Below are 12921 nucleotides of genomic sequence, written 5' to 3'. Positions count from 1 at the left end.
CAGAGTGTGTCCCAATGAAAGGAAATAAGTACATGCATCTTGAAGACACTCATGGAGTGCCCAAGTTCCAACATACCGTCGACTTGGGACAGCCACGGCCCGTTGTACCTCAGCCCAGGGATCACATTATCTGGTCACTTTGCAGCCTTGTGTACGGCAACCCATTCTGTCTCGGAATGTTAGCGGTGTATTTCTCCATAAAGGTGAGTTGGAATTCTCCTTATAAAGATTTTTATAGCAATGTCTGGTGTTGGTGCTTGTATTGTCTGGATTTTGAAGTTGAGCAAGTTATTATATAGGTGACCAACTTTGAACTATGGAAGGAGGACAGCATAACAAGTATCTACATTTGCGTTTCGTTTTCTTGTTATCACACTGTTATAAAAAATGTGTAGCCTGTACTTCATCTATAGGCTCATAGATCTTTACTCCAAAATAAGTATTTTATGGAGTATTAAACCACTAAGAGGGTAATTCATTACTGAGGTCATCTCATTAGTGTGAAATGTCATGTGTGCATGTTGTTAACTAATGTGCATAGCTACATAAACACAATCAGCAACACAAGAAGGATTCTATAATATAAATGATTCTACATTTTGTCTTCCAGTCCAGGGATAGGAAGATGGTTGGAGACTTGGAGGGAGCAAGAAAACACGGGAAGACTGCATGCTGCTTTAATACTGTGACTCTGACTTTGGTAATCCTCGGGCTGCTCTTCTTCTTCATCGCCTATGGTATCATCATCTACCAAGTTGCACACTGAGTAGTCCCAGTCTTTGCTTTTGTAAAAAGTGTTCATTTGAAATCTTGGCAGGTGTTATACATCTCTAGGATTGTGTCCTGATACATTTCAGCTCATTTCTTAAACACACACACGCCACAGAAGTTCCTTCAGCACTGTGTACCAGATCTTATTTGCTCTTCTTTAGTTTTGTGTTTTAAGGACGCAAGATGTTTCTTTTGAAGTACCATTCAAATGTAATTTTTTATTAATAAATTCAACCTTTTTGTAAATGCATTACATTTCAGTTTTTATAGCTGTGAATGGATGTTAACGACTCTGTGAGACTCATCCCATATAGACATACACTCACTTAACAAGAAAACAATTCCCATGGCTTTGTATCTACTTGGCAGAGACAGAGTAACAGAACTTGGCTCGGGTCAGCAATTAAACTGTTTACTGAATCTGAGAGGTCCGTGAACATACATATCCTGACATGGCTTGTATTTGTTGTCGCTCTCCAACAAAGTTTAAGCCACAATCTGTACTATTTATGGTTGCTAAGATTACTTGTCCTTGTGTGATATAAAGATGTAGGAATTAGAGTATGTTGAACAACTTTATCAACCCCAAGAATGAACAGTATTAGGTATTTTTGACTTATTACTCTGATACAACGTCAACATCTGTTAATAATTTGTAAAAGTGGAATTTCCAGCAGTGTAAAAAGTCCAGGCCTGGTTTCCGGATACAAGCCATGTTACCAGGAATCCCTGGCTGGCTGTGTCACAGTACTCTTGAATATCTATTTTCCCTTTGGAGAAATATACTGTGTAGGTTTGATGGGTAAAAAAAACACTATTCAATTCATGGCCCTGTTAAAATACTTACATGTATCATTCCTTCTATCCTTCACCTTCTTTCTGCCTTATCTGACAAAGGTGGATTGGTGAAAGCAATAGCTGCAGACTTTATCCATTTATACACAGCGATTGTTTACTTTAAGATGGGGAGGAAGGAGACAGTAGGGCTTGTAACAAGGATGCATTTTTATAGGGATTCACACAGGTTTCCTCTTGTCAGTATAGTTCTTGAAGGGAAGCAGATCAGTAGAGTGAGTTGATCTAGATCAGATGATTGGGACAAAGCTAAAAAAAATATACATATAAAAACATCTCCAGGGGATGATGGCATTATCAGTGAATTCTATAAATATTTTCAGGTGGATATTATTGAGTTTATATTCAATGTTTTTAAGGAGGCAATTGATTTAGGGGTCCTGCCTGTTTCTATGACACAAGGCCTAATTTCTGTAATAACCAAACCAAACATAGATTCTATGATGTTAGAAAATTGGAGACCAATCACATGAATGAACAATGATGGAAAGTTACTTGCATCCATCTTTGCAGAAAGACTTAAAAAAGGTCTTGACCAAATCATTGATGAAACCCAGTCTGGATTTTATTAAGGGCAGACATATATGTAATGGTATTCTACTAGTATTGGACTTGATAGAATACAATGAGCACACTATGGAAGACAGCTTAATTTTATTTGTAGACTTTTACAAGGCATTTGATACCGTTGAACATTATTTTATTTTTGAGACTGTTCGATTGTTTGGTTTTGGTCAATATTTTCAAAGTGTAATGAAGACACTTTACAATAGTAAAGTCTCTGTTAAATTATCCCATGGAACTTCACAAAGATTGGACATTAGACGTGGATTTAAACATCTCCTTTCTTATTTTTATTGGTCACACAAGTTATGGCACCGCATATAAATAAGGATCGTCTTAGGGGTATTCAGATACAAGACAAAGAGATAAAATGTTCACAATTGGCTGACGACACCCACCATTTTTTCGAAAGATCATAATGAAGTCAAGAAAGCTATTGAGTGTATTAATGCCTTCACACATGTATAAATCCTGTTAAGGCTCGGGACAATACTGCCCCCTTTGGATGAATTGCGTGCCCATAGTAAACTGGAAAAAATCTGTCCAAAATTGCTAATATATGCATATAATAATTATTATTGAATAGAAAACACTCTAAAGCTTCTAAAACCGTTGAATTATGTCTGTATGTATAGCAGAACTCACAGGGCAGCCAATCTCCCAAACTATTTTTCTCATCAGGAAAGTTGGGCCAACTTTGATGTCATCGCCCCCACCCTTCCCAACCAGCTATGGATCTGGGATCAGTTTCTATGTCTTCCGCGAGATGTCTTCTATCAGTAGAGCATGTAATTGTGCAAATCCCACGAGCTTTAACCCTTTGGCAGGCTAAATACTGGGTGTCGTGAGAAAATAGATGCGCGCTCTGGCGCGAATTGTACACAGTCATTCCTTCGTTCCAGATTGTCTGAGATGAGTTGTTTTTGTCCGGTCGAATCACCAATTGTTTTGTACGTTAATAACATCCTAAAGCTTGATTCTGCACTTAGTTTGACCAGTTTAGTCGACATATAATATGTAATTTTGAAGTTTTGATGCGCAACCCCTCGAGACCAGAAGTAATTTTGGATGCATTTCAGCTGGAATTTGTCGCATTTGCTAACACAAAGACACACGACTTGAAACCAAACGCTGTTTTGGGTAAGTATGACTCCTTCCACTACATTCTGATCGAAGACCATCAAAGGTAAGGGAATATTTATGTTGTAATTTTGTATTTCTGTTGACTCCAACATAGTGGAGAAATATTGTTACGTCTGAGCGCTGTCTCAGGTTATTGCATGGTAGGCTAATTCCGTAACGTTAAAAAAAATGTGACATAGCGGTTGCATTAAGAACCGGTGTATCTTTTTAATTATATGTAGAACATGTATCTTTAGTCAAAGTTTATGAGTATTTCTGTTATCTGGCGTAGCTTTCTATAATTTCTCCGGACATTTTGGAGAATTTTCTGAACATGGCGTCAATGTAAACCGAGATTTATGGATATAAAATGCATATTATCGAACAAAACATAAATGTACTGTGTAACATGTCATATGACTGTCATCTGATGAAGATTTTCAAGAGGTTAGTGAATTATTATTTTTTTAATCCTGCTTTTTGTCATTTTATCATTTGTGGTACAAAATGGCTGCCTTATGTCTTTGTTTTGGTGGTGGTCTAACATAAATATGTGCTATGTTTTCGCCGTAAAACAATTAAAAAATCTGACATGCTGAGTAGATGAACACAGTGTTTATCTTTCATTTGAGCTATTGGACTTGTTAATGTGTGGAGGTTAAATATTTCTAAGAATATTTTTGCATTCCCTGCGCCACCGTTTCAGCTGAACGGGGGGAGGTGGAGTTCCCTGAGGTGAACGCCTCGCTTCAACAATAAGGTTTATCTTTGAATATTAGGAAATGTGAATTATTTGCTTTGAAAAGATGTGACTTTAACCTGGTATGTAATATCCCTGTAAAAGATGTGATCACATATCTTGGTATTACAGTTAGCAAAGATCAGAAAGAAAGGGCCAACTTAAATTTCTCTCCTATTGTAGAGAAAATTGGAAAGAGATTCAACTCCTGGTTATTAAAATAGCTTTCTTTATCTGGATGTGTACTTTTATCAAAATGTGAAGGTATGTCCAGATTAGTTTATACCTCCCTTGCCTTGGATGTTCCTCTGTCAGTAACTAAAATGGTTGATACTAAATTATTTAACTTCATATGGAGGAATAAACCTCATTATTTAAGAAAAGCGGTAATATGTAGCACCCAAGATGAGGGAGGGTTGAATACTCTGGATTTTAAAACCTCTAAAATAATATTTAAGTTTAAATGGATACAAAACTATTTTGGCTCCTCTTCGGGCGGTGCTCGGCGGTCATCGTCACCGGTCTACTAGCTGCCACCGATCCCTTTTCTATTTTCTGTTTTGTGTCTTTCTGCACCTGACAGGACTGTTTCGGTTTTTGTTCATTCTCTTTGTTATTTTTGTTATTTCAGTGTTCAGTTCTAATAAAAGCATGAACATGTACCACGCTGCAACTTGGTCCTCTCCTTCCAACATCTGTTACAGAACTACCCACCACCAAAGGACCAAGCTGCGTGGCCAGGAGGAGCAGGGATCCTGGGCCCGGGAGAAGAGAGAATGGAGGACATCGTGGATATGGGAGAAGGTGATGGCAGGGGACAAGAACCTGCCATGGAAACAGGCTGAAGTAGCGAGGAGGAACAACTTTGCTACCAGGAGTCACAGCAATGAAGCAGACAGAAGAGACAGCCCCAAAAAATTGGGGTCACATGGGGAGTGTGGCGGAGTCAGGATTCAGACCTGAGCCAAGTCCCCGTGCTTACCGTAAGGAGCTGAGGATGGAACCAGAGCCAGTCGGGATGAAATTGGAGGTGAGCGAAGGGAGCGAGGCAGAGACAGTGAAGGAGTTGATGGGGAGATTGGAGGAGAGAGTAATGAGAGAGTTGCTGTGTTGGTGAATGAGGGACGACATCCGCCCGACAGAGCGTGTCCTCGATTTGATGTCACCTGAGTCAGCTCTCCATACTCGTCCTGAGGTGCGTGCTAGCCGTCTGTTGAAGACTGCCAGTCCCACGCACCAGGTCTCCTGTGCTCCTCCCCAGCCCTGCACGTCTTGTGCCAGCCCTGCTCTCCAGACCTCCAGTACGTCTCCTCGGGCCAGGATATCTTACGCCGGCTCTGCGCACTGTGTCTCCAGTGCGTCTGCACAGCCCATTGCGTCCTGGCCTGCGCCCCGCACGTCCCGGGCCAAAGTCACCATCCAGCCAGGACTGGCTGTGCAGGCTCTTAGCTCGAGACTTCCAGTGTGCCTCCATGGTCCGGTCTATCCTGTGCCTCCTCCACGGACCAGGCCTCCAGTAGGTCTCCACAGCCTGGTGAATCCTTTGCCTGCTCCCAGAGCCAGGTCTCCTGTGTTTGTCCCCAGCCTGGTGAGTCCTGTGCCTGCAGCCTGTCCGGAGCTGCCAGAGTCGCCCTCCTGTCCGGAGCTGCCAGATTCACCCCCCTGTCCGGAGCTGCCAGAGTCGCCCTCCAGTCCGGAGCTGCCAGAGTCGCCCTCCTGTCCGGAGCTGCCAGAGGATAAGGATTGCATTTGGAATATCATCCCTAATTTAATTTTCCAACAGATTGGTGGTCTAGAATTCTTACTCAAATGCAACTTTGATATGGGTAAAATCCCTATTAAGCTTGCAAACTTTCATAAACAAGTACTTCTAACTTCATGTACAAACACAATTTTTCCCCAAATAGGTATACAATCCAGAATAATAAAGACATCAAATACAAAAACAAGTCTTTGTTTTTCCAGAACTGGTTTGACAACAACATTATTTGGTTTAAACAATTATTGAATAATGATGGATAATTATTGAATATATGATTATCCAGAATGTATTATTATTGAAAAATTATTATTGAATAATGATAAATAATTATTGAATATTTGATTATCCAGAATTTATTAGAACACGCAATGTTACATTCACTCCTGAGGAGTATCAAATTGTTGTTAGAGCGATCCCTAAAGGTGCTATTCTTCTTTTAGGAGGACTCCAAAAATTGTTGAGGTTTTGTAGCCTCAATACAATTAGGAGGAATTGACATTTTAAACTATAAATGTAATAGCATGTATATTAGGAAACTATGTCAATATGTTACTATTCACTCTGCTAAAATGTACTGGAATGCAGCTCTAGGACAAGTGAACAAGAACAAGGTTTTGTTGTTATCTGGTAAATATTGTATATCTAATAAGGCGAAAGAAGTATCATACAAACTCATTCATAGAATCTACCCTGAAAAGACCTTTATTATACACAGATTTAAAATAGCTATTGATAACAAATGTGTATTTTGTGGTTGTGACCCAGAGACTCTTGACCATTTATTTTGAGACTGTTCTTATGTCAGAAGTTTTTGGCGTGAGTTAGAAGATGTTATTTTAAAAGAAACATCTATTAATGTTAATTTGAAAGACTCCAAATGATTTGCAGCCTGATTTAACTTTCATTGTTCATTTGTTTATCTTTCATGTAAGATTTTTTGTCCATAAATTAAGTGGGTGGAGAACAAACCTATCTTCACAATTAATTAAGATTGTCACGGGATTCTTCTGTTGAAGGAAAGGCGGACCAAAACGCAGCGTGGTTATTGTGATACATCTTTAATGAAGATGATAAATGAACAATATACAAAACAAGAAATGTGAAAAACCGAAAACAGCCCTATCTTGTGTAACAAACACTAAGACAGGAACAATCACCCACAAAAACCCAACACAAAACAGGCTACCTAAATATGGCTCCCAATCAGAGACAATGAATAACACCTGCCTCTGATTGAGAACCATATCAGGCCCAACCACAGAAACAGAAAAACAAGACATCCAACATAGAATGCCCACTCAGATCACACCCTGACCAAACAAAACATAGAACATACAAAGCAAACTATGGTCAGGGTGTGACAAAGATAGAATTGAAATATTATTTTGAAATGATCAGTAAATGTAAAAAAAAAAGCAATACGCACCATAAAAGTATTTAACAAATTGAAAAAGAATATTGATATGTAACAACCCTGTCTGTTAGGTTTATGTACTCTTGTTTGTATGTTTCTGTTTTTTTGTATTTGTGTTCATAATAAAAAAAAATATAAATAAAAAAAGGGGTTCGATTAGGGACCAGGGTTAGGATTAGAATAGGGTTTAGGGTTAGGTTAGGGTCATAATAGGGGTTAGGGGTCAGTCCTCAACTGTTCATAAAACACCTTAAAAAGGTGTTATGATATGAGTTTCCATGAAAATATATGATTGTGGTGGCTATGGCAAAGATGCACTTCGCTGTGCCCTGAATGCTATTGAAAATTGCCAGGGCATTAAGGTAGATACCCGTGATGTTAATGTATCAAGCACAAGGTGAGACCCAGATGCAAAGACAGGACACAAATGGTTGGAGTCTTACAATATTGATTCATCCAAAAAGGGGTAGGCAACACAATGGTTGTGTACAGGCGAAAGGTCAAAACCAGTTCAGAGTCCAATATGTACCGAAGGGCAGGCAGATTCAAGATCAGGGCAGGCAGGATGACCAGGCAGGTGGGAAGTATTCCGGAGTCAGGCAGGGGTCAAAACTGGGAAGACTAGCAAAAGTGAATAGAGAAGGGGTACGGGGGGGTGGACACACTGGTTGACTTGACTAAACATACAAGACGAACTGGCACAGAGAGACAGGAAACACAGGGATAAATACACTGCCGAAAATAAGCGACACCTGGAGGGGGTGGAGACAATCACAGGGACAGGTGAAACAGATCAGGGCATGACATAATGTACCACACAAAACCCTGAGGCGCCACCAAGACAAGCAGGTCAAAACCCCAGGCCACGGTCATTTGGGTGGGTTACCAGTCTTCACTTGCTCTTTCAAATGTGACCTAGTGAGTCATATCCCAAAAATGTAAAGAGCCCTTTTTGGACTTACATCATGTGATGCGAAAATGTACCTTTGACCTAGCGGAGAGGAAGGCATTTGGCAGGCATAGACTGGCTTTTATAGTTTTATGAAGCGGCACCTAGGTGGGCAAAATGCCCCTTTGCTAAAAAAAATCTATTGTATTAAATAACTACAAGTCTGTTAAGTCTGTTAGTCTGTAGCCATTTATTTCCTTTATAGTTTGTTACCCTAAGAATCACCATCATCCACCTTTGCTATTTGGTGTCAGCAATTAGACATTGATCTTATGGGGGGGGGCGTCTTACCCCATGTTACCCTGTGATTGCTAGTTAGACTATTGCAAAACTGGACAAATGATCCACTTACTACTATTGTCACTATGAATGGTAGATAGAGGGCAGGGATAGACTGGTATTTGTGTCAAAAATAGTCATGTTTATTTATTATGAATTATTTAAAAAATTACATTAAATGCACTATGCATTTAATGTAATTAAATGACACCGAATAGAATAAAACAATAGAAGTCCCATGATGGTAGTGACTGCCCATTACTGCTTATTACTTACAGCTGAAGTCGCAAGTTTACATACACTTAGGTTGGAGTCATTAAAACTCGTTTTTCTACCACTCCACAAATTTCTTGGCAACAAAACTATAGTTTTGGCAAATCAGTTAGGACATCTACTTGGAGCATGATTCCCTGATTGAGAATCATACTTAGGTAGCCTGGTTTCACTTTTGAGTTGTGGGTGTTTGTCTTCCGTGTCAGTGCTTGTTGCCACACGGGACTGTTTCGTTTATTCACGTTTATTGTTTTGTTCCAGTGTTCTGTTGTGTTTTGATTAAACATTATGGACACTTACCACACTGCGCATTGGTCCTCCGATCCTTCTCGCTACTCCTCGTCAGAAGAGGAGGATGAGATCCGTTACAGAAACACCCACCACCAAAGGACCAACCAGCGTGGTAATGGGCAGCAGCAGCAGCGATCGCAGGACTCCTGGACATGGGAGGAGATTCTGGACGGCAAGGGACCATGGGCACAGCCGGGAGAATATTGCCGCTCCAAGGCAGGGCTAGAGGCAGCAAAAGTCGAGAGGCGGCGTTATGAGGAGGCAGCACGGCAGCGCGGCTGGAAGCCCGAGAGGCAGCCCCAAAACTTTCTTGGGGGGGTGGCACGGGGAATGTGGCGGGGTCAGGTAGGAGACCTACGCCAACTTTCCGTGCTTACCGGAGAGCCAGAGGGACCGGGCAGGCACCGTGTTATGCGTTGGAGCGCACGGTGTCTCCTGTACGCGTGCTTAGCCCGGTGTCCCCTGTACGCGTGCTTAGCCCGGTGTCCCTTGTACGCGTGCTTAGCCCGGTGCGGTACATTGCAGCGCCTCGTATCGGCCGGGCTAGAGCGGGCATCGAGCCAGGTGCCATGAAGCCGGCTCAGCGCATTTGGTCTCCAGTGAATCTCCTCAGGCCAGGGTGTACATGGCACCAGCCTTAGGCATGGTATCCCCGGTTCGCCAGCCCAGCCCAGTGCGGGCTATTCCACTTCGCCGCACTGGCCTGGGTACGGTGAGCATTCAACCAGGTAAGGTTGGGCAGGCTCGGTGCTCAAGAGCTCCAGTGCGCCTTCACGGTCCGGTCTATCCGGTGCCACCTCCACGCACCAGGCTGTCTCTCAGTCTTCTCCCTACAGGTGCTCCCGCCTGTCCAGCACTGCCAGAGCGTTCCTCCTGCCCAGCGCTGCCAGAGTCTCCAGTCTGTCCTGAGCTGCCAGAGTCTCCGGTCTGTCCTGAGCTGCCAGAGTCTCCGGTCTGTCCTGAGCTGCCAGAGTCTCCGGTCTGTCCTGAGCTGCCAGAGTCTCCGGTCTGTCCTGAGCTGCCAGAGTCTCACATCTGTCCTGAGCTGCCAGAGTCTCCAGTCTGTCCTGAGCTGCCAGAGTCTCCAGTCTGTCCTGAGCTGCCAGAGACTCCAGTCTGTCCTGAGCTGCCAGAGTCTCCAGTCTGTCCTGAGCTGCCAGAGCCGTCAGTCAGCCAGGAGCTGCCAGAGCCGTCTGTCAGCCAGCAGCTGCCAGAGCCATCCGTCAGCCAGCAGCTGCCAGAGCCATCCGTCAGCCAGCAGCTACTAGAATCGCCCTTCACTCCGGAGCTGCTGGAGTCTCCCGCCTGTCCGGTGCTGCCGGAATCTCCCGTCCATTCGGGACTCGTGGCTAGGGTCCCCAGTCCGAGGTCGGCGGCGAGGGTCGCCGCTCTAAAGAGGCCACGGAGGCGGGCTAAGAGGTGGACAAGGACTATGATGAAGGGGGGGTCCACGTCCCTCGCCAGAGCCGCCACCGCGGACAGGCACCCACCCAGACCGTCCCCTATAGGTTCAGGTTTTGCGGCCAGAGTCCGCACCTTTTGGGGGGGGTACTATCACGTTCTGGCCTTAGTTCTGTTATTATATCTTTGTTCTAGTATCGTCAGGGCGTGAGTTGGGTGGGTTGTCTATGTTCGTTTTTCTATCATTTGGGATTTTGTGTTCCATACTAGGCCTAGTATGGTTCTCAATCAGAGGCAGCTGTCAATCGTTGTCCCTGATTGAGAATCATACTTAGGTAGCCTGGTTTCACTTTTGAGTTGTGGGTGTTTGTCTTCCGTGTCAGTGCTTGTTGCCACACGGGACTGTTTCGTTTATTCACGTTTATTGTTTTGTTCCAGTGTTCTGTTGTGTTTTGATTAAACATTATGGACACTTACCACGCTACGCATTGGTCCTCCGATCCTTCTCGCTACTCCTCCTCAGAAGAGGAGGACGAGATCAGTTACAGGTGATCCCAACTGACCTAAGGCAGGGAATTGTTACTAGGATTAAATGTCAGGAATTGTGAAAAACTGAGTATAAATGTATTTGGCTAAGGTGTATGTAAACTTTCGACTTCAACTCTATTAATTAACATGACTTTAAATATTTGTTTTATTTTATTACTTTATTATTTCATTACAAGTCATCTCATCTCTGTAGAGCTGCTGCCTATGTTGTCTGACAAAATCACAATTTGAGTAGTGATTTCAAAGTAAATAATGACTTTTATGACTGCTGAACACCAACTATCAGTCACTTAGTTCACGCATTTTCAGGCTCGCGAAGCAACTGCTTTTTATCACTCAAAATCGTGTCTAATCTATTGATTTTACCACAGGTGTTCTCCAATCAACTTGTAGAAGCATCTCAAGAATGGTCAATGGAAAAAGGTTGCACCTGATCTCAATTTCGAGTCTCGTAGCAAAGGGTCTGAATACTTATGTAAATGAGGTATTTCAGTTTTTTAAATTTGTATACATTTGCAAGCATTTCTAAAACACTGTTTTCACTTTGTCATTATGGGGTATTGTGTGTAGATTGATGAAGCCATTTTTTTATGTAATCAATTTTAGAATAAGGCTGTAACATAACAACAACAAAAAAAGTCAAGGGGTCTGAATACTTCCCATTTGCACTGTACCACAGACAGAAGTGGTAACCCAGACACATCAAGAACATATGTTGGTGAGAGGAAGTCTAGTCCCGGGTAGTGTGAGAAGATGGAACTAGGTGAAACTTGGCAGACATTCTAACCAGTAAGAGGGCAGGATGGACAGACTGGTATACCACAGACAGAAGTGGTAACCCAGACATGTCACAGGGGTTATAATGCTGAAGCATCCGTTCATAACGTTTTCTCATGACCAAATATGGTAATGACAGGAGGTCCAGTGAAATATCTTTGGGTTTACACTCCCAAAAGCAGCACAAAAAGTTTGACAAACCTGCTATTGTGCAAGAGAGGGGGGAGGACCTCCAGAAATCAAAACATACACATTTACTGGAAACAGTGCTAATGACGCCATCGTTCACCACCCACTCCTCTTATAAACCCTCCACCTCACCTCACAAAAGAAATGTCTCTTTGGGTCTCACTTTCTCATTTGCACTAGAAGCTTTGATTATTTTTTAACATGAGGCTAAATAAGTAGCTATATCCGCTTGCCATGGATCAATCACCACCGTACCAGCCAGAGTGTGTCCCAATGAAAGGAAATAAGTACATGCATCTTGAAGACACTCATGGAGTGCCCAAGTTCCAACATACCGTCGACGTGGGACAGCCACGGCCCGTTGTACCTCAGCCCAGGGATCACATTATCTGGTCACTTTGCAGCCTTGTGTACGGCAACCCATTCTGTCTCGGAATGTTAGCGGTGTATTTCTCCATAAAGGTGAGTTGGAATTCTCCTTATAAAGATTTTTATAGCAATGTCTGGTGTTGGTGCTTGTATTGTCTGGATTTTGAAGTTGAGCAAGTTATTATATAGGTGACCAACTTTGAACTATGGAAGGAGGACAGCATAACAAGTATCTACATTTGCGTTTCGTTTTCTTGTTATCACACTGTTATAAAAAATGTGTAGCCTGTACTTCATCTATAGGCTCATAGATCTTTACTCCAAAATAAGTATTTTATGGAGTATTAAACCACTAAGAGGGTAATTCATTACTGAGGTCATCTCATTAGTGTGAAATGTCATGTGTGCATGTTGTTAACTAATGTGCATAGCTACATAAACACAATCAGCAACACAAGAAGGATTCTATAATATAAATGATTCTACATTTTGTCTTCCAGTCCAGGGATAGGAAGATGGTTGGAGACTTGGAGGGAGCAAGAAAACACGGGAAGACTGCATGCTGCTTTAATACTGTGACTCTGACTTTGGTAATCCTCGGGCTGCTCTTCTTCTTC

General features: G+C 42.5%; 1 pseudogene; it reads right to left on the bottom strand.

The window, feature by feature from the left end:
• Window positions 1–5533: 5533 nt before the first annotated feature.
• The window catches only part of LOC135520310 (spastin-like), a 39651-nt pseudogene continuing 32263 nt past the window's right edge, over window positions 5534–12921 (bottom strand).

The sequence above is a fragment of the Oncorhynchus masou genome, chromosome 4 (genome assembly GCF_036934945.1).
Source record: "Oncorhynchus masou masou isolate Uvic2021 chromosome 4, UVic_Omas_1.1, whole genome shotgun sequence".
Taxonomy (NCBI): Eukaryota; Metazoa; Chordata; class Actinopteri; order Salmoniformes; family Salmonidae; genus Oncorhynchus; species Oncorhynchus masou.
The sequence above is the reverse complement of the archived record's forward strand: the minus strand, read 5'-3'. Positions and strand labels throughout refer to the sequence as shown.